Source organism: Triticum aestivum, chromosome 5D, assembly GCF_018294505.1.
Source record: "Triticum aestivum cultivar Chinese Spring chromosome 5D, IWGSC CS RefSeq v2.1, whole genome shotgun sequence".
Lineage (NCBI taxonomy): Eukaryota > Viridiplantae > Streptophyta > Magnoliopsida > Poales > Poaceae > Triticum > Triticum aestivum.
In genome coordinates, this window is record NC_057808.1 from 202,517,884 (window position 1) to 202,539,800 (window position 21,917).

The window sequence follows — 21,917 nt, forward strand, 5'->3', positions numbered from 1 at the left end:
GAACTACGTCGCGGATATCCGCCGAGACTTGATCTTCGACGGATTCAAGACCACGGCAGCCGCTACCCGTCACCACGATGAACATGACTTCAATCTGTCATCGGACCATACCCAGGAAATAGCACATCTAACTGCTTTGGCCTTAGATCCGGAGCGGATCGCGCCATCCGAAGACGGGAAGCTCAACCTCGCAACGGATGCCGCAGTCCCAGCGGCGTCAGAGCCGCACATAGACCCAACCTCGAGTGGAATCTGTGTCACCGGAGCCTCGGACTCGTTTCTGGCTACAGGTTCCGAACCATGTGTAGCACATGTAACTGCTTTGGCCTTAGATCCAGAGCGGACCGCGCCATCCGAAGACAGGAAGCACAACCTCACAACGGATGCCGCAGTCCCAGCGGCGTGAGAGCCGCACACAGACGCAACCTCGAGAGGAATCTGTGTCACCGGAGCCTCTGACTCGTTTCTGGCTACAGGTTCCGAACCATGTGCGTCCACGTGCGTCGAGCTCGATCAGTCTTCGATCGTCGAATTCAGCTCCGCAGATATTTTTCGGCACTCGCCTTTGGGCGACGTGTTAAACTCGTTAAAAGCACTATCCTTAGCGGGGGGCTCGCAGCCGAATTATATCCCGTTCGAACTGGAGGCTGATGATGGAGAACTTCGCTTCCCACCCACCGCCCACTTAATAGCCACTGTCGAAGATTTAACCGACATGCTCGATTACGGCTCTAAAGACATCGACGGCATGGACGACGATGCCGATGAGGAGCAGGGCCAAAACCCGCCGTTTACCGGACGCTGGACGGCCACCTCCTCTTATGACGTGTACATGGTGGATACACCTAAAAGAACTAACGACGATGACAAAGAAGATACAATCGAGGATAAACCTCCTGAGACACAGCCAAAGCGCCGGCGTCAGCGGCGCCGCTCTAAGTCACGTCGTGGGAAAGACAGCAATACCGGCACAGGAGAAAACAATACTCCGGACGATGCCGAAGATAATGAAGACCCTGTGGAGATAACTTCCGAACAGGAGGAACGGGAAAACGGGCAAGTTAGCCCTGATGAACAGACCATACACGACAACTCGGAGGACAGTAATTATCTTCCACTCTCCGAGGATGAGGTGAGCCTCGGCAACGAGGATTTCATCATGCCTGAGGAACCTCTCGAGCATGAGCGCTTTAAGCGCCGGCTAATAGCCACTGCAAGGAGCCTGAAAAAGAAGCAGCGGCAGCTTCAAATTGACCAAGATCTTCTCAACGATAGATGGACTGATGTCCTAGCAGCCGAAGAATACGGCCTCAAGCGCACAGCCAAAAGCTACCCGAAGCGCAAATTTCTACCTCAGTTTGATGATGAGGCGCCGGAGCCCGTACCATCATCATGCAATGCGGCTGACCGACCACCACGCGGTCGGGATAAAGCGGCAACTCAAGCCAAACACCAGCCCACCCCGCCTCATCGTAAAGGCAAAGATAAGACAGCTTGCAGTTATACATATGACCTTCGGCAGGAACTGGACAATAGAGCAGGACATACCAGATCGATCTACGCATCGCGAGGACGCGCCCCGACACATCACGACGGCTATCTATTCGGACGTGACAAGCCTAGTCACGCCCGGGCCGAAAACCGCAGACGAACTCCATCGGAGCTACGTCGCGATGTGGCCCAATATAGAGGTGCCGCACACCATCTTTGCTTCACTGACGAAGTAATGGAGCATGAATTCCCAGAAGGGTTTAAACCCGTGAATATTGAATCATATGATGGAACAACTGATCCCGCGGTGTGGGTCGAGGACTTTCTTCTCCATATCCATATGGCCCACGGAGATGACCTCAACGCCATCAAATACCTCCCGTTAAAACTCAAAGGGCCAGCTAGGCACTGGTTAAACAGTCTCTTGAAAACTCTATTGGCAGCTGGGAGGATTTGGAAGATGCCTTCCGCGACAACTTCCAAGGTACATATGTCCGGCCACCAGATGCCGATGACTTAAGCCACATAGTTCAACAGCTCGGAGAGTCAGGCAGGAAATTCTGGACTAGGTTCCTAACTAAAAAGAACCAGATCGTCGACTGTCCGGATGCCGAAGCCCTAGCGGCCTTTAAACACAGCATCCGCGACGAATGGCTCGCCCGCCACCTCGGCCAAGAAAAGCCGAAGTCCATGCCAGCCCTCACGACACTCATGACCCGCTTTTGTGTGGGTGAGGATAGTTGGCTGGCCCATAGCAAAAGCACGGCAAGCGAAGCGGGCACCTCCAAGGTCAAAAACAGCAACGGCAAGCTCCGACGCAACATGCACGAACGTCGAAGCAATGGTGATAACACGGATGACACCACAGTCAACGCCGGATTCAGTGGCTCCAAGTCCGGTCAGTGGAAGAAGCCATATAAAAGAAACAACCTGGGACCATCCAGCTTGGACCGCATACTCGACCGTCCGTGCCAGATCCATGGCACCCCAGACAAACCAGCAAATCATACCAACAGAGATTGTTGGGTCTTTAAACAGGTCGGCAAGTTAAATGCCGAGAACAAGGAGAAGGGATCACAAAGTAAGGATGATGACGAGGAGCCCCGGCCACCGAACACAGGGGGACAGAAGAAGTTTCCCCCTCAGGTCAAAACGGTGAACATGATATACGCTACCCACATCCCCAAGAGGGAGTGCAAGCGCGCGCTCAGGGACGTATATGCGATAGAGCCAGCCGCCCCAAAATTTAATCCATGGTCGTCATGCCCGATCACCTTCGATCGTCGGGATCATCCGACCTGTATCCGTCATGGCGGTTCAGCCACACCGGTCCTTGACCCAATAATTGATGGGTTCCACCTGACGCGAGTCCTCATGGACGGTGGCAGCAGCCTCAACCTGCTCTATCAGGATACAGTGCACAAACTGGGCATTAATCCATCACGGATCAAGCCCACAAAGACTACCTTTAAAGGAGTCATACCAGGTGTAGAGGCCCGCTGTACGGGCTCAATCACACTAGAGGTTGTCTTCGGATCTCCGGACAACTTCCGAAGCGAAGATTTAATCTTCGATATCGTCCCCTTTCGCAGTGGCTATCACGCACTGCTTGGACGAACCGCATTTGCTCGATTCAACGTGGTGCCACACTATGCTTATCTCAAGCTCAAGATGCCCGGACCATGCGGCATCATAACAGTTAATGGAAAAACAGAACGCTCCCTCCGCACCGGGGAGCACACCGCTGCCTTAGCAGCAGAAGTACAGAGCGACCTCTCCAATCAGAACCTTAATTCGGCGGCCGAGCTCCCGGACATTGTCAAGAGAGTCCGGACTATTCTGCAGCAGGACATCTCGGCTCATCAAGGGCTCGACTAGCAATTTAGCCTCCGTCCCAGTCCCGATCAAGTGGCGGCATTCGTACCGCGCGTACATAACTACGCACCCAAAATACCATGGGCATAGACAGAGGCATAACTAGCTTGTGATCCACAATACGGCTCGACCGCCCCCGGACACACATACTTTCACTATTTCCTTTTTTCTACTTTTCAGGTTTCTTTTCCATAGGCCTTCCTTGATGGCCTGATCACAGGTCCTTTCGAAGGATAAATACACCAAGACGGCAGTAAGCATGGACATATAGGGGAATTTTTAGGTGGTCTCTTTAACGTTCACTCCACCTATTTGTAGGACCCACACGCAGCTCTCCCTTGGTTGTGGCATGTTAAATAGCATGTTGCTTATTGCACCGCTTATACAAATGCGCTTTGACGTATTAATCAAATTATAATGGAAACAATTTGCGGCCCAAATTCTGCGGCTCTAGCTTACTACCCTTCCTTCTTTCTTCTTTTCCTTTTTGATAACTTTATCAAATAGCACCTGTACACTTTCGTACGTTTCAATTTGCCAGGGGCTTCATAGCGCCCCGCAATACGGCAACAAAGTCCGAACACTTTTTATAGTATAGTTCGGCACCCCGAATTTAGCACTATATGCATTGGCTCTGAATCATGTCTTTGGTCAATAGTTGGGTTGCCCGGCTCCTGTGCTTGCTACCTTACGTTCCATTATATCAGCTAGGGTAGTAAAGGGAGAACTACTGCGATTGTGCCCTGGTTTAGCCGGATGAGCACCTCACTAGAGAAAGCCAAAAACTGACTGTCATGATGCGGCGAGAGCCGGTCAGCTCTTCGGAGGTCTCAAATCTTTAGAGATTTTCTCCGCATTACGCGAGGGATCGGTACTTACCCGATCAGGTGTTCAAATGCATCCTAGTTCGGATACTAGGGGTTGCGCCTATATTTTTATTGTCAAACTCCTATGGCTAAGTGAGGGTGCTAAAGCCGCATAGTCTGATTGCCTGGTTCGTCGCGCTAAACACCTCCTTCAAGGACCAAACAATTGGGTCAAGAGTGTTTAGATTACATCCCGAACACCCCCCGTACTACCTACATGGGGGCAGAAGCCGACGACTGGCCAAATCTTAGATTTCACACAACACGGCCGCACAGGAGGTGAATTTTTTTAAACAAACATCATATTACATAACGACTTTGTTTCATCATACAAGGCAGAGACAACATGAATGTATTCATTAAAAAATAATGTCTTGCGCACATTGCGTCGCCACAATACGAGACTCCTCCAGGACGTCTTCAAAATACCGCTCGGGCATGCGGTGCTCCTTGCCCTCAGTGGCTCCCTCGGTCACAAGCTTGACGGCGTCCATCTTCGCCACCACACCTTGACGCGGGCGAAGGCCATGCACGCGCCCTCGATGCAGACCGACCGCTTGACGACGTCCAGCCGAGGGCAGGCATTCACTAGCCGCTTCACGAGCCCGAAGTAGCTGCTCGGTATAGCTTCGGCAGGCTACAACCGGATTATTAAATCCTTCATGGCCAGTTCGGCCACCCTATGCAGCTCGACCAGCTGTTTTAGCTGATCACTAAAGGGCACCGGATGTTCTGGCGCAAGGTATTGCGACCAGAACAACTTCTCCGTTGAGTCCCCTTCTCCGGCTCGGAAGAATTCCGCGGCATCAGAAACACTGTGCGGCAGATCTGCAAACGCCCCTGGGGAACTCCAAATCCGGGTTAGTAAGAAATACTTCTTCTTCACATACTTGCTTTGCATACTAAACGCCTTACCTGCCGTGATTTTCTAGGTCTCCTGGATCTCCTGGAGGGCGCCCTGGGCTTCAACCCGGGCCTCTTTCGTGCTTTGGCGAGCCTTGGCGAGTTCGGTCTCTTGAGCCGAAACATCGCGCTCCAAGGCATCGCATTTTTTCACGGCATCCTGGAGCTCCTGCTGGACCTCATTAAGCCTGGCCTTGTGCTTCTTACGAGTAGCTTATTCCTTGGCAGCTTTCTCCTTGGCTTCAGCCAGGGCGTTTTTAAGGACCTCGACCTCGGGCGTCGCTCCTACAAACATTATGGCACTATGGTCAATACACATCATTTTCTGAATATACAACAAGTCGCAACATACCTTGCTTGTCCTCCAGCTGCCTTTTTACACGGCCGAGCTCTTCTTCGGCCAGCTCCGGACTCTGCTTTAGCCCGGAGACCTCAGCAGCATGAGAGGTCACGGCCAGCAACGACGCCTGCTTATTCACATAAGACATATTTAGTTAGTTCCCTGCGAAAATTACTTGATCCTCTGTCCGGTTTTTCTTTCCGAACACCGGACGGTGTCTCAGGGGCTACTGTCTATACTAGGACTTTTTCTTTTGTGTCGCTTACCTCAAAGCCTGTTAGCAGGCTTCCGCAGGCTTTGGTCAGTCCGCTATTGACAGACTGAACCCTCTAAATCACCGTACCCATAAGGATACGGTGTTCCTCCACAATGGAAGCGCCTCATAGCGCTTCCAGCAGATTATCCGGTGCCTCTGGTTGGACAGAGGACACCTGTGGGATAGGCACACCTCCTTCTATCTAAGGAGGTTGCATGCCGGATTCCGGAGCCGTATATGTCTCCGGAACCGTATCCGGTTGGGGGTCGAACTGAACATGGCCCCCATCGCCAGTCTCCATGGGGATCTGCTCCCCCATGTGTCCGGCGGCCGAGGTTTCGCCCTCTGCCGCCACCCTGACGGCCTCCTGAGACTCTCCCTGGCCTGGGAAGGTCCTTCGGGACAGCACCTCAGCGTCGCCCCTGGCCGTGGGAGAGTAAGCGGCCGGCGGTGACTCGATGGCCATCGCCTTTGAATCCAACGAACCTCTTGATGAGGATCGCTGGGAGCTGTCGTGGGCCGGACTGCAATAGCATGATTAACCATATTAATACCATGAAGAGGAGAGGCCGGATACATGGACGTGTATGGGTTTTTAATACTTACGATGCGTCCAGGGGCTTGCTTCGGGGGCGTCGCTCTGCGCTGCTGTCGACATCCCACGCGGAGGTATCCGCGAGGGGGCCCTTCCCCCTCTTGGGCGCCTCCGCCTCCAGATTTGTGGAGGCCGCCCTCTTCTTCCTTCCCCCATCAGGGGGAGATTTGCTTTCTTCCTCCTCCCCGTCGTCGTCTTCGGCGGCAGAGGAGTGAGTCTTGTCTTCGGACGACACGTCCGAAACTCCTTTGCGGCGAGGGCCACTTCTGGCCCCTTGGCCTTCTTCTCCGGTGCCTTGTAGGGCACCAGAACCAGCATCTTCGCCAGGAGGGGGATGACTGGTGCCTCGGGCAGCGGAGCCGGACACCGAATCCGCTCCGCTTTCTCTATCCATACCTGAAAAAAAATGGTGAAGTTTTAGATACCTTCCTTGAACAAGCAAGTAGATGATACACCTTGATGCGAAGGACTTACCGCACTGGCAGGATGGGCAAGATCGTGCCCGCGGTCCGAGTCTATGTCCGGCAGCGTCTCATTGCCCTTAAAGAGCAACTTCCAGACATCTTTGTGAGTGGTTCCGAAGAGCCTTTACAAGGTTTGGTGCTTATCCGAATCGAATTCCCATAAATGGCAGGCTCGGCTCTGGCACGGAAGGATCCGACGAACTAGCATCACCTGGATCACGTTGATGAGCTTGATGTTTTTATCCACCATGCTTTGGATGCGCGTTTGCAGTGCTATCAGTTCGTCTGATGAAGACCAATTTGGTCCCTTCTCTATCCAGGAGGTGAGCCGCATTGGAGCTCCGGACTTGAATTCAGGGGCCGCGGCCCAAGTGGCGTCGCGAGGCTCTGTGATATAGAACCACAGTTTCTGCCACTCCTTGTCGGTCTCCACAAACGTGCCTTTGGGCCATGTGACATTGGGCATCTTACTCACCATGGCACCCCCGCACTCCGCATGTTGGCTATCCACCACCTTCGGCTTCACGTTGAAGATCTTGAGCCATAGTCCGAAGTGGGGAGGAATGCGCAGGAAAGCCTCGCACACGACAATAAATGCCGAGATGTTGAGGAAGGAGTTGGGGCTAGATCATGGAAATCTAGCCCGTAATAGAACATAAGTCCGCGGACGAAAGGGTCGAGAGGAAACCCTAGCCCGTAGACGAAATGGGGGATGAACACCACCCTCTCATTGGGCTTCGGGGTGGGGACAACTTGCCCCTTGGCCGGAAGCCGGTGGGTGATTTCTTTCGCCAGATACCCGGCCTCCCGAAGCTCGGTGATGTCCTTCTCCTTGACGGAGGATGCCATCCACTTGCCTTGCCCTCCAGATCCAGACATGGTTGAGTGCTTTCTTGAGGCGGAAAAGATGAGAATTTGGGCGCTGGAGCTCAAGAATGGAAGGGCGGAGGAAGAGAGAAGGCGTGGGTGAAAGAAGGGAATCCTTATCCCCTTATAAAGGCAGTGAATATCAAGCGCCTCCCCACTCGCCTTAAAACTCTGCTGTTCCCAAGGGCTATGTAAACGGCACGGTTGGATTACCCACGCCTGTATTGATGAGTATCCCGCACTAAGGGGACACAATCTCTGCTTTGACAAGACGTGCCAATGAAAACCGCATCTCGAAACGCGGAACGGCAGATGAAAACGGTTCGAAATAATGACCCGGCAGACATGATGTCACCTTACAAAAAAGTTGTCAGCAGATTGGACTCGTGAAACATTATACTCTCTGCGGTTGTGTGTGTGGTACTTGTGTTGCAGATGCGGACACGTTCGTTGCATCTGAAGACGATCTTGGAGTATTCGGAAAGGGGAACCCGCCTTGCAATGCTGAAGACAATCTGCAGGCCGGACACCTCGTCATTGAAGCCTGGTTCAGGGGCTACTGAGGGAGTCCTGGACTAAGGGGTCCTCGGGCGTCCGGCCTGTTGGACATGGGCCGGACTAGTGGGCTATGAAGATACAAGACCGAAGACTCTCTCCCGTGTCCGGATGGAACTCTCCTTGGCGTGGAAGGCAAGCTTGGCGTCCAAATATGAAGATTCCTTTCTCTGTAACCGACTTTGTGCAACCCTAGTCCCCTCCGGTGTCTATATAAACCGGAGGGCTTAGTCCGAAGGCCAGATATAGTCAGACAGGCTAGACTCCTAGGGTTTTAGCCATTATGATCTCATGGTAGATCAACTCTTGTAATACTCATATTCATCAAGATCAATCAAGTAGGAAGTAGGGTATTACCTCCATAGAGAGGGCCCGAACCTGGGTAAACATTGTGTCCCCTGTCTCCTATTACCATCGACCTTAGACGCACAGTTCGGGACCCCCTACCCGAGATCCGCCGGTTTTGACACCGACAGCCGCCCCAAGCCAGCGCGTGGTTCAACAACTCACCTCTCCAGGCCAGCTCGACAAGGAGCGGCAAGCTGCTTCATGCCGACACGGCGGGGAGCACGGGCGTCGTCGTTGTCGTCCATGCCGCCGCCTCGTACCGCGCCTCCCGTGTCTGTGACCGCGTCTCCCGCTTCTGTGGCCGAGACTCCCATGCCTGCGGCCGCGCCATACAAGCAGAGAAAGAAGCCGGGTGCGCGGACAGCAACGAGTCGGTGGGCAACGCCTCCACGTCCGCCGCCATTATCGAGGAGAAGTAGAACACGGGAGGCTGCCGCCGCTTGGGTCCCATGAAGGCCACCGCCGAGGCGACGCCGGCGTACACAGTAGGTGTCTTGCCAAATCCTTTTGTTGCAAGGACCTTCGTCGACCCCGCATGGGCTCCACGGAAGTGGAGAAGCCCCCTTCCACCTCCATCTTGGGCATCAGCCCACAATGTCAGTTGAGCAGTGGGGAAGCGAGCCGTCCTTTGCGCTGAAGCATATACCTCCGGGGCTCCCGGCAGTCTGGTGATCGTGCTGCCGGACATGAGGAAGACAAACCAATCAGCGGGTGACCATTTAGGCTAGGTATTATTATACATGTGTTGTTCAGGACTAGCACCGCTTAGTTGATTTGAATGTAATGAAATCCATCATGTTTGTATGAAAATCCGATATTTTATATGAATTCCGTCATTGTTTATATGAAATATCGCCGTGTTTGCATGAATTTTGTCCGGTTGGTTGAGTTGCTGTCAGAATGTGTGCTGCTACGGTTGGATGGTGTAATTTGCGGGTCGCCGGTCGGTCTGCGGCCGGCTCGAGCGGTGTGGTGGGACAAAAAAGCACACCTCGTGCGAGCTCGTCTCTAACGCGCGCGCTGGAGGATGCATGAGCACCCGAGGTCTTCCTCACTCATCGGTGGCAAAGGCACGGGTGGACAAAAGGGTCGCTAATATTTTGGCTACCCCGGGCAAGATCCAAATAGCCCCTCCCAGCCCCACCCCTCCCAGGACATTCAAATCCCTCGTTCGCCGTGAAATTTTGCCATGTGTTGTTTTCGTGGACTAGCAAGATGCCCGTGCATTGCACGGAACATCAATATGCATTTTTTACAAAACACCTATTGTGATTGACCCACGCAGGAGTAATCTCATGTGTAAAAACTAATGATATCTCGAGAATTTTATCAGAAAAATGGTATCTCGAGAATTTCATTGAAAAAATGATATCTCGATAAAGATGAGAGATAACGTGAGGAGGAGTGGGGCATGGTGGTGACTGGTGGTCGGACTGGATGGAGGCATGGGGGTGGACGGCACCGGCAGCGGCCACCATGCCAGATTGTTCCAGAGACTTCCTTTTTTAATTGCTCAGCAATGAGGTTGTGGGAGATAAGGATGAACGAGGCAAGGCCTTATCTCTAAATGTGGAGAGAGGTGCGGGTATCTTTTGTAAAATTGTCATAGTTTGCTTTCTATCCATCATCACCAACTCGTTTTTTATAAGAGTAGAGATATTTTGGTGTGTGAAAACAAATTTAAATATGAACGAATAATCGGTGTCCACGGTCTTCTGCCGGGAGCCCGGGACACAGTTGGATGGCCTCATAGTAGTAGTAGTGTAGAGTACTACTAGTACTACTAGATAGTGAGTGTTTACTACTGTATCCACGTACTAATTGCAACACATGCATGTGTTAGCAGTATAATGACCACGTATGGATTTGATGGCAAGATTTGTGTAAGTTGAATGTCATATTATTGCTCTAACATGTGGTCAAAGTTAGGCTCCAAAACGCATTTTATACCCTATATGGATTGAGGGAGTACATGCATTGCCGAGGTTTCTCTTAATCCTGGCGTGCAACATTTATATTGAAGCTTGAAATGTGAACATGTGAATGGGAGGGACTACTACAACCCTTCCAAAATAACTGTAGTACAAATGGTATCGTACTCCCTCCGTTCACCATCTCACATGCTCAGTACTTTTGCAAACTATGGAAGTAACAAACTTATTCCACCACTCAGCATCTATTATGTATGCATTGTGGATTTAATTGAGTCATATAGATCGGAAAGTAGGCACTTAGGGCATCCACAATGTATGCTTCTTGTTTCCTCTAAGCCCTCTCTCCTCTTAGAGGCGGGCCTCTATACATTGCATGAACTGGCTCTAACAAAAAATTGGCTAGCATCGCGTCTAACCTTAGAGGCTGCCTCTAACAATGTAACAATCCATCTGGTCCCAATTGTCAGCATTAGGAAGCATAAGAAAGTAGGAGTACAAGAGAAATAGTACTAATTGGACAAATGTGTTGCTAATCAATACTTCTTAAATTTCTGCTAGGGCCCACCTTAGAGGCTAGTTAGAGTCTCTATACATTGTGCTTCTTTCATTTGATAGGCTGGTCATAGTGGGGAGTAACTTATACTGGTGTCATGCATATGACACTAGTCTAAGTTACTACCTTCATAGTGCAAACTAACATAGTAGTAGTGTCATATGTGGCTTCATTTAATAGCTTACAGACTCATCTTGTTTTGGGAAGCGCTATGTTACAGTAACATATTATGTTACCACTTCTCATTAACTACAATGCCACATAAGCAAAAGTTTCTCGAAGTGCGCTACGTTACCATCTAAGTTACTCCCACTATGACTATCCTAAGAGGCAAACCATGTGGGGCCTACCTTAGAGGCGAGGCTCTATACACTAGAGATGCTATGTACTTGTTACTTTTGATGTGTCCCGTCAACTCGCAGAATGAGGAGAAACTTGCTTAGTACGCCGTCTCCCCCACCCACGGGCGCGGTGGCTTGTAGAGTCGCAGGATGAGGAGAAGCTTGCTTACTACGCCTACGCGCCCATGCACGCGGTGGCTCACATGACGAGGAGAAATTTTTACTACTCCCTCCGTTTACTCGTCGTCCCTACCTTGGTTAGAAAGATTATCATATTGATTGAAATATATGTCTTTTAGTAGTAGGAGTAGTACATTGGTACATAGGAGTAGTACTACAGCAATTTCCTTGGAGTTCGTGGTGCAGCAAGCTACCCTAGGCTATGTTACTACTCCCTCCTTTCCGGTTTATGGCTCAATTTCAAAATCTCTCCAACCAAGGTAGACGGTGAGTGGTGGAATTAATTTCCTAGTTTGCACAAGTAATTAGTACGCTTGTTTTTCTCAAGAAGTTATGTTTACCGATGCACTAATTACAACGAATGCATGCATGACCACTAAATTTCCATGAACTTCTACATGCATTGGTGAGTTTCCTCTTGATACTGCTTGCATCGGGTGATTTAATGCACCTTGAAATCCAAACATGTGATGGTACTACTAGTAGAATTGAGACTTATAAAACGGAAAAACAAATTTATTAGATGAGCCCTATAAACCGGAAAGGAGGGAGTAGTAAGTAGTACTACCTCCATAGTGGGTACGTACACTGTAAAATCAGATTTTCCCAAAACTAAGTCGCTCAACCTTTATCTGCTTGTTTCCCTTCCTGCCTCGTTGCCTTGAACAGACTATGCCAAACTCCCCTGCTTGCCGCCCGGGAAAAGTCCAGCCCTCGCCTTTTTTAGTCCGAGTTTGTATCGACGGATCGCGCGAAGAAGCAAAAACCAAGCCGTGTCTTTTACTCCTCCGTTGTACTAAAGGAGTGGAGACGCTCGCTTTCATGAATTATGTACTTCCTCTCACTGACATGTGGGACATATAACAATCGGGTCGACGTGTCATGCACCAAATAACAGTGTAGAACAGCAGGGGGACGCACCCCAGCGTAGCGCCCCAATAGTAGTAATGAGCAATGAGACGTCCAATAGTAGTAATGAGCAATGAGACGTCAAATCACGATGTTGGTCCTTCCCAGATGGACGAAGCAACCATTATTTCACACTTCGCTGAATCCACTTCGCCATCATCTCCTTCAAGAAAACCACGTAGCTATTGCTTCTACCATTGTTCTGCCTCAAGAGGGATGCGCATCGCCTTGGTACATCATGACACGTGGGACCGCATGACACGCCATGCTCCCCCGCCCACCGCTCGGTAAAATCACCTCATTTTTACTACTTCCTCCATCTCGGTTTACAGGGCATCACGTCGTTGTAGGTTGAGAATTTAACTAGCTATATATGTGATGAACAATATATGTTCAGAAACTACATCTGCTTAAGAATCCAATGATATAATTTTTGTGACATAGTAACTCATATTTAGTTAGTCAAATAGATTACCTAGAACTATGTGCACGCCCTATGAACCAAGACGAAGGGAGTAGTATCTTTTTAGATCAATATAGTCAGGATTCACCAAGGAGCAAAACCAAGTGGTAGGCTGCTCCTGTCGTGTTGGCGTAGCAAATCAAGCAGGGTCAGTCCGCACACGAAATGGCGATACACTTAACAGGACCCCTTTGGCCGACATGTGGCTCATCCACCATCTTGTCCACGTGCGATGCACCAAATTACAGTTCGGAGCAGCGGTTGGACTTGGAGGCACCCCGGTCGTAGCGCCGCAGTAGTAGTAAATGAGCGATGAGGGGTCAAATCACGAAGCCCCACCTTTCCCGCATTAAGCTGGATGGACGAAGCAACCATCATTTCACTCTAGGGCGCAAGAGCATAAAGAAAAGAGAAAACAAATGATGCGTGTTGCAGCTACCTAGGGCACCCTAGGGTAGGAGCCTCCACTACAAATCCTTTTTTTAAAGCGCCTCCACTACAAATCCGTTTCTCCCTCGTCCTCTTCAAGAAAATCGATGATGCGTGCAGCGGTACAGTTTGTAGGAGTACTACGGCATGCAGGGCCACGGCGTAGTAAACGGGAGAGGGATTGAGTTTGAGTCGACGCCTTAATATGTGTGGGCCGCTTGGTTTTATGGGACCGAGGCAACATTTTGGGTTCGGGGACCAGTGGAGATATACGTACAAAAAATTGTGGATGTAGGTTCGACCGAAAGGCAATGATGCATGGGCCCCGCATTTTGATATACCCATGGCCGCGTGAAATTTGCTACTCAAAATAATGCATAAAACTTCCTCCAAAAACATCTATAACTAATGGGAAGTGAATATATGCTTAAAATGAAAATGTAATACAAAGAGAAAAAATGAATTGTAGTTAAAAGAATGACATTTCTAACAAAAATGTGAATGTGAACTACATATGTGTGCACGTGACCAACACATACATTGTCAATACAAAATCTAATGCAACAAATAACTTATGAGTAACATGCACGAATTGATGATGTGGTGCTTGCATGCATAGAGTACAAAAACAATGTGATTTATGACTTGCATGCATGACGTGTTCTTGTGCCATAGTTGCATGTCCAGGAAAAAATATACTAGTGGGTTGTACTAGCTATTTAGGAATAGAAGATGTATACATGGAAGTTGTAGGGAAAGAGATGACATGTATCTCAATTCCTATGAGTAGGGACAGGAAAAGAGATGTCATTTGGTTCACATCATAGGAACTTTTCTATTGAATCTAGATATGACATGTATCTCAATTCCTATGAGGAGGGATTAGAAAAGAGATGTCATTTGGTTCACATCATAGGAACTTTTCTATTGAATATACACTAATGAAAGGATCTAGATGACGACTAGAGGGGGGGGTGAATAGGCGTTTTAAAACTGTTACGGATTTGGCTTTATCCTAATGCGGAATTAAACTAAACGGATACCTTTCAAGCACAAATCCTAAATATGCTAGGCTCAACTAAGTGCACCAACAACCTATGCTAAACAAGATAGGCACTTAAGGAAACTAGCAAGCACAAACTATATCACAAGATATGGAAATGTAGGAACAACTAAGCAATTCAACTCGCACAAGATATATCAATATGAGCAAGTATGAATTGCGGTAAGTAAAGGGTGTGGGTAAGAGATAACCACAAGTGAGTCGGAGACGCGGATTTATCCCGAAGTTCACACTCGTGAGAGTGCTAATCTCCGTTAGAGCGGTGCCGAAGCCAAAGCTCCGGGGCGTCACCAAGTGACTCACCGTATTCTCCTTTTCGAGTCACCCCCAACGGATGAGCCTCGATTCACTCGGGGTTGGTCTTGAAGGCGACCACCACACCTTTACAAACTTCTCCTGAGCACACCACAAACAAGGAAGCTTCCGGAGGAACTTGACCACCTAGTCCACTTCAACACCCTTCCCCGGAGCACACCACAAGAGGAAGCTTCCGGGGGAACCTTGGCCACATAGGCCTCTTTCACAATCTTCTCAATGTATCACCAAACCGTCTAGGAGGCGGAGGCCTCCAAGAGTAATAAACTCATGGGCTCACACTCGAACAAATCGATGCAGGGAGCTCAAACCAATGCAACAAATGCAATGCAAGGTCAAGCAACAAATGCTCAACTCACTCTCTCAATCTCATAAGATGCACTCTTGAAAGTAGGAGATTGAAGAGAGGGGATGCTTTGGATATGATCAACAAATGGCTCACTAATCCATCCACAAATCCCCCTTCACATAGAGGGGAGATAGGGGTTTGGGAGAGGTGGAGAGAGGCTCAAAATGGTGTTTAGAATGTGTGTCAACCAACCCCCAACCGGTGGGAGGAAAGGGCCCTTAAATAGCCAAACTCCGAAACTAGCCGTTGGGGCTCCAACGGGCATTTCCTGGGCACCCCGTGCGCACGGGGGTCAAAGACCCCGTGCATACGGGGTCCCCAGGACAGCCAGCAGCAGCCCACTAAAACATCGATAACTTGGGCATACGGACTCCGAATTCGATGATCTTGGGCTCGTTTTGAAGCTATGGAAAAGCCCAAGGTCCTCACATAGAGAACCACCCAAGATCAATAAGAAAGAATGATGCAAGTAATGCAAAGTTTTGAGCTCTCTACATGCGACGTGATCAAGCTACTTGCCCGAGAGTCCCTCTTGATAGTACGGCTATCAAACCTATAATCCGGTCTCCCACCAAGCACTATGAGACCGGCAAAACTAGGAAAACCTAGCTAAGGTATACCTTTGCCTTGCACATTCAACTTGAGCTTGATGATGACTTTAATGCTTGCCTCAAGTTGGAATCCCTTTCTTGTCCACGACCACTTGGTGAAGATACTCGAATTGCTTCCTCATGATGCAATGAGGGAAGCCTTATCTCAAGCCCATCTTCACATGCACATTATCATGATTTGGACCGCAAGCTTCAAAGCATATAACCTCCGGCTTCTCATCTTGCACCTGGACTCCCCGAACTCGATGACCATCACCACTTGATGTCATCTCATCTTGCACTTGGACTCCTCGAATCCGATGACCATCACCACTTGATGTCATCCACACATAGGCTACACGAGATCTTTCCTTTTGATGCAAGCCTATGAGAAACACCTAACCCACATAGACATAACAAACATATAGCATGGGTTAGGTAACATAGCACAATTCACAATTACTTACCATACCACTAGATCACTTGATCTCACGTGGTACATTGTTTGTGCTTTGTGAGTTGACCACTTAGATATACTCTTCGAGCTTCATCTTGGTCAACCAACATCTTTACTTCAAGCTCCATCTTGGTTTCTTGAAAGCCACAATGAACTCTTCATTTCACTTCATTGCTTCAAGACAATATCACCAAAGACTCTTTCATGACCATATCAAGTTCCACTATGAATATCATCTTGGTCACCACTTTCCCTTCTAAAAACTCCATCCCAAACTCTTGAGAGGCATAATGAATTCGTCACTCTAGTTGCTGGCTTCAAGACTTGATCAACATGATCTTGTCTTGAGAGGCATAATGAATTCTTCACTCTAGTTGCTTGCTTCAAGGCTTGATCAACCGAAACCCAACACATGAGCTCACCATGATCTTGTCTTGAAACCATAACTCGAATTCTTCTCTTTGATTATTCTCTCAAGCCTTGATCCTCAGAAGACCAACTTGAAACCTCGCTGGATATGGAATCTCGAGAGCCAACACCTAGGTCCCGTGAGCACGGGGTATCCAGAGAGTTGACACTCGACCTCGTGCGCACGGTATAAGCCCGTGTGCATGGGGTATCCAGAGAGGGATACCATGAGGACTTCTTCGGATGCTTTGATGGCAATCTTCACATAACAACCCAAAGAACTTCAAGCATCACTATGGAACATATCTTCATATAAGATCCAATGCACTTGATGCTCCATAGGAATTGTCATTTAATACCAAAGCTTAGAGCAAATATAACTTCATCTATACGGACTTCATCCTTGATTCCATCCAATATCATTGAGGCATTATCTTCATATATATGGACTTCATCCTTGATTCCATCCAATATCCTTGAGGCACCATCTATGGACAAAACCTTCAAATATATCTCACTGAAAACATTAGTCCATAGAGATTGTCATTCAATTACCAAAACCACACTTAGGGGCTACATGCCCTTTCAACTAATGTTTGTTTTCATTTGAAATTGTGGGAGTATAAGAATCCATTCATATGAACCAAGTGGCTCTAAAGCTATAAAAATGATATCATGTTTATTTTCCTTTGAAATGTGGAGTATATGAATCTATTCCTATGAACCAATTGGCTCTAAAGGAAAAAATCCTATAAAAACCATATCATATAGAGTTCCTATGATATTCCTCCACACCAAAGGATGGTTGAAATTGCTGCAGGTGATACGACGGTCTTTCTTTGTACACTCCTCCCCCATCTTTATAGTTACCTCTCAAAGATGAATGAAATGATATATACTGGGTATTCTATATGTGCATTTTAGTACACGAAAACTGGTAAAAGTTTGCGAGGTTCGAATTTTCAATAAAGCTATATGCATTGCATTTTGGAACGGAGGGAGGAGCATACGACAGTTGCTAACACTCACGTGGAAGATTTGTGTGCTGGAGGAGTGGCTGTTCTATTAAATGACATGGAAAAACTAACACTGTCGGATGCCGATCTAACGGTTCTTACGGCGTTCGTCAGGAAACAGCTTGTGGCGAACATTTGTCAGATATGATTTACGGACACATGCATTGCATTGATATGTGCCCCCTCTCTCTCACGCACACATGCACCCTCACGAGTCATGACTCTCCCGAGTCCTCTCGCACCCACCGTCTATCTGTAGGTAGACGTCACACACATATGTGCTCTTCATACCCTACCCTCAGAACTTCTAAAAAATAAAAGACGTCGCGCACCTTTTATTTTAACTAACACGTCACACACTTATACTATTACTCTTGTGGCGAACGTTCTTTGGGCATAGTATATTGTACTCTCACGAAGGGAAGCGGTGCACGCACACACTAGTTCTCCCACACCCACTTGTGGGTACACATAAGAGCGCATTTTTTTGAAGCTAGGAGCACATTTGTTTACAAAGAGGCATCCCAATTGACATTTTGACTAGTCTAGTTTTCAACTTGATGGAGGGGCGGGGACCGCACGTAAATGATACAGTATAGTGCGTCCTGGACACGGTGGCACGTTATTGATCGAGTTTTATTTTTAGCTGAACTTTAAATGAAAATAGTGGTTCGCGCGTATTCAATTTAATAACGGCTGGTACAACAAAATCACTCCACTATATATATAAGCAGGAGCCTCAACGCTTGCTTTACTAGGGTTCCTCTCTTTCACTCTGTCATGCTCTCCAGATTTAAGCAAGACATAGGTGGCCACACTCTCTCTGCTCACGGCTGGTTACAAATCCGGCCGGACCACCTCGACCGGGGTAGGGGTGTAGGTGCATCATTCACGCGGTCGTCGGCGGCGAGGGAGGAGACCAATGGCTACCCGCGTGTCCCGATCGGCGGCCGTGCCGTTCTCTCCGAGACAGCTCCACCTCGGGAGGGCCTCGGACCCCTTCTTCCTCCCTGCGGTATTGTGGCCAAGATGCGGCCTCCCGACGCCGTCTTTGCCACATGGCGACGACCCTCGGGTATATATTCCTTCGAAACTTGCTTTGCTCTACTGCCCCAGCTCCCCACGTAGCTGTGTGTGGATCTTTTTCTACTTCTATTGGCTATTCCAAAGCCACCTAGACTTTTACTATTATTAGATGTAAAGCTAGTTCATACAGTCGAATCTAAGAGTTGGTTCAAACAGGGAAGAAAAGTGGGAAAGCTGTAGCATGAATCTAGGACTTGGTTCTAAGAGGAAACGGGGGAAAGTAGTAGATACTGGCTACCCAACCGGCCTCTTGGTTGAAAAGGCGAAGAAAGCATGGTGGGTGGCGAAGGACGGGGGGAAGTGGACCTATTTGTTGGTCGAAAAAGGAAAGAAAGTGAGGGGTGTTGGGGGACAACGCAAACGAGAACGAGCAGGTCTAGACTTCCTGTGCTCACATAGGAAAATGTCGCCGAGGAGAAAAAAATGGGAGAAATGCAGATATGCTGCCTGAGTGTTTGCCGCTCTCGGAAACCACATCTTCCTCACCACTTTATGCCCTTGTTATCCCTACGCCCATATTGCTACCGTTAATGTAAAATCACATGAAGCATTAAGCAATGCCACCTAATGTCACTATTAAGTAAGGGTCTAGTGCCGTCGATAAATTGAAGCAATGGCACCTAATGTCACTATTAAGTAATGGTCTAGTGCTGTCGATAAATTGAAGCAATGCCACCACCATTTTATGAAGTGCTTCCGTCTTGCTTTATTTCCCATGAATTGTGTTTTTGCAGTTACACTTAAATCTTACACCGCTAACATTGCTTTATCCCAGTGGAACTGCACAAATTTGATTGCACATTTACTGACCATGTGCTACTCTCATGGTAGTAATACTAATGCTATTGTTCTGCATGTTAATCTAGTGGCAGTGTTGATGTGATGTGATGCTACTTACTTAAGGGCACTTTCATACTGTCAATGTAGTGCCAATTATAACACAATAGATGTTGTTGTTAATCATATGCCACTGCAAATAATTGTCACTGTTTAAATAACTGTATTTCATATTTGCGCAAATAGGGATGTCTATCTCCATATCGTTTCTATCTGCGCAATCAAAAGTACACAGCTCAGTTTTAGTAGAACTGCACAAAATCATATGGCTATTCCTAGCTGTCTTCCTCTAACCACCCGTCTTCCAGGTATTCCTACATTGGTAGTAACTAGGTAGAATGACCAACGCAATCTAAAAGAGGCTGATTCGTACGTTTTACTTCCTGATTGCAGTGCAGGGACGAGCAGAAACAACTACATCCTAGTAGGGAATGCACTTTCTCCTAGTTCATCCATGTACCGAGGACTAGCTAGCACGGCTGCACAGAGGTTTTTGGGACAAGTGCGCAGACAAGAGGCATTGTGGTCTGCTTATTTCTGCAAATAGCAGTGCTTAAATTTAGTGGAACTACACAAGAAGTTCAGATGGTCAGTAAACTACATGGTTCAGTTCAGCATTCCAACTGAGAACACAATTATAATTGGTTATTCTGGAATGAGAGAACCTAACCCTGGATGGTGGCAACAAGAAAAACCAGAGTGAACTCCAGGAAATTAAAGCCTGCCTAGGGAGGCCCTTTTCTCAGAGAAGCCTTGCTTGTTTTTTCCTGATTTGTAAACCTTCTCACAATGTTGTCTTTTGTTGTGAACTAGTATATGTTTGTTATGTTCAATGAATCATTGAGATGTATTAAATTGCTTAACTTATGCTTTTCAAGTATTTTATGAAGCTGAGTTTAATGTGAATGTTCCACATGAATGCTGGACTAGCGTGTGAATGTTTGGAATTTACATTGTGGCCTCAGTTAACTACATGAACCACTGTAACAAGATATGTAGTTGCTTATATGTTAGACATCAGATTATTGATTGTTAGCTGGTCGATAGCCGAATTTTCTAGTGTTGAAGCAAGTTGAGCCAATGTGTCATGTTTTGCACAACTGCTTACAAGTGGGGTAGCACCAACAGTGTTTACAAGTGCTTAACTAGCCTTACGTACCCTATGTATACGTCGGCGCACAGTTCTCGAACGAGTACTCTATTTCATCAAACACACACTGCTCGTATGATAAATCGTGACAACTTATGTCTTACCATGCCATATTCATGAAAAAACTAGTGAGGACGCATCTGTTTCAGCAACAATTAGGATGGTTCTCACATGATTCATGGGCACACAAAAGTAGCAGCAGTTCCCAAAGACGGATTCAAACAGAGTACTATCCCCAGAGGGCTCAATAATAGGCAAGGTTCGGATAATTAGACACAATCCAAACTACTATTAAAACTAGCTGGGGCAACTATTTCATGCCTCGATCTAATTTGGGATGGACACAAGACGGACCTTGCCATGAACATCATCGAGGATGTCCAGCAGCAGCTCAATCCTGTGAACCTTCCTGAAGATAACCTTGTGGCCTTGCCACTCATAAACTTGTTTATGGAGGCATGCCACGTCATCTTCCTGCGTAAGCTTGACAAGAACAATATGCCTCACAAACGAAGGAGTAGCTTTGAACTTCTTGTGCTTCAGTACACCCTGGACAACACGCCTGACAACAGTGAGGCTTGTTGGGGATATTACTACTGGGCGTAAACCGGCCAGGAAAGGCCGGGTTATCCCTATAGTGAGTTAGTATGTTTGAAGCCCATGAAGACAAAGATGATGATGCTTTATGAAGGCCCAGGGCCCAAAGGCGGATTAAGGCATGTAGTCATAAACCGACCTTGATATGTAAGCTTGTATTATAAGGCAGAAATAAGTAGAGACTGGGCCGGACACGTTTATGAGCCGGCCTCGGAACCCTGTAAACCGACGGGCGTCAACCCATGTATATAAGGGGACGACCCGGCGGCAGTTTAAGAACAACACACAACAACTCGAGACCCAGGCAAAACGTATTCGCTCCCTGGTCATCGAAACCCTAGCAATTCCACAACAACTGGATTAGGCCTTTACCTTCACTGCAAGGGGCCGAACCAGTATAAACTCTCTGCGTCCCTTGCCCGCTTTAACCCCTTTAAGCTAACTCGTCGCGATGGCTCCACGACTAAGTCCTTTCTCTTGGACATCTGCCATGACAAAACCACGACAGTTGGCGCCCACCGTGGGGCTATCGCACGATGGTTTCGAGTTCTCAGAGGGCAGCTTTGAAGGACTCAAGGGTTACGCTGTGGGACGGATGACCAAGAGTCGTCACGGCAAGCTCTACATCGACGACGCAGGCTGGGGCCCCGAGGCCAGCTCAATCGAGTACGGGTACCGGG